Consider the following 1578-nt stretch of genomic DNA (forward strand, 5'->3'; position numbering starts at 1 on the left):
CCACCCTGGTAATTTTCTATTATAAATAATTTTTCTCAATTTTATAGGTAAAACACGATTGTTTGACTTTAATTGACTCCTGGTGAGGTTAAATATTTTTTCAGACTTGCTGTCCATTTGCGTTTCTCTTTATTTTGCGTTTTGTGTTCCTTTTTATGCCATGTGTTTTCCCACTCCTCCACAGAATGCCACCCTGTGCTCGGGCAAGCCTCTTTCCCTGCTGCATCCCTGCCTTTACCACGGGAGTGATGTTAGTGTCCCATAGAACTCGGCATGGTCAAATGCTTTGCAAACAGAACATATGTCAGAAAAATGCACATTCACAAGGCCCGCAGGTGGCTTGGCCAGCCACATCTGTCATTCCTCCCATTAGGATCCCCGAATCCCTCCCAGAGCTGTAAACCTCACACCTCACCCAGACTCTGGACCTTCACCCAGGGGCCGTCAGAGCAGGAGGGGCTGGCCACGGTGCCTAATGACTTAACCAGGTGAGGGTCACGTGTGCATGACTGTGCCTCAGAGGGAGTGTTCCTACTGCTCTGGGGAAACAGGCAACTGTAAATCAGGTAACAATATGGCACTGACTTATTTATCCTTGTAAGAGTTTTACATTCTGAAGTCAGCAGGGGACCCATCGCCTGATCCACGGCCAATTTTCAGTCATCACTCTGGGAAAGCTCAATCCCCTTGCTCAGCTGGATGGCATGCAGGGGGCGTGCACGAGGCAAGGCACCCCACCGGGCCAGACCCGATGGTATCTCAGTTGGAACCAAATGTTATCTTCCAGAGATGCGAGACAGAGACAGGAAGTCACCAAACAGCGGGAATTTCTCCCCCTCACTGCTAACACTGCTCTTTCACACCCCCAGCCTCCTGGAGCCAAGTTCCTCCTCCTTCAGAGGGAATGTTTGCCAGGATGACAGCTGCACCCTGGTAGGTGTGAGAGTGAGTCATTCGAGTTGGAGTGGACATGACAAAAGAGAGGCTGGTGCTATTTAGCAATCAAAGCTAAGACTGCACTCAATGTCCCCAAATATTGGGCTGGCCAAAAAGTTCGGGTTTTTCCGTAAGAGCATAGCAAAATCCTGAACGAACTTTTTGGCCAGCCCAGTAAGTCATGGTATAACCCTTACAAGAGAATATTAGGCAGCCATTAAAAAGAACGTTGTCAAAGAATTTTTATGAGACTGAAAAATGCTCATGACATGAAGTAAAATGAAGGAAAGAAAGGTGTAAAGCCCACCTGTGGAATATGATTCCAATTATGTAAGACTAGCTGGAAATAGTGTAAAATGGTGACTGAGGATCTCTGCAGGTAAGATTAGGTTTGAGTTTTATGTTCTTGATTATTTTATTTAAACATTTTCCTACACTAAGCATTTGTAACTTTTATTTACAAAAAGAAAATAATATTTTGAAAGACCGAGCCTGACGTGATGTGCCCCAGGCCCCTGGGATTTCACAAGCTCCTATCTGTTAATCAGCTCTGCTCTCCTTAAGCTAGTGTTAGGGACGGATGTGCTTGCCCTCACCCCATAGCTTTCCTTCCTCCCTCCCTCCCTCCCACCCTTCCTTCCT

This window comes from Grampus griseus (assembly GCF_964374135.1).
Source record: "Grampus griseus genome assembly, chromosome: 16".
In the NCBI taxonomy this organism is placed as follows: Eukaryota; Metazoa; Chordata; class Mammalia; order Artiodactyla; family Delphinidae; genus Grampus; species Grampus griseus.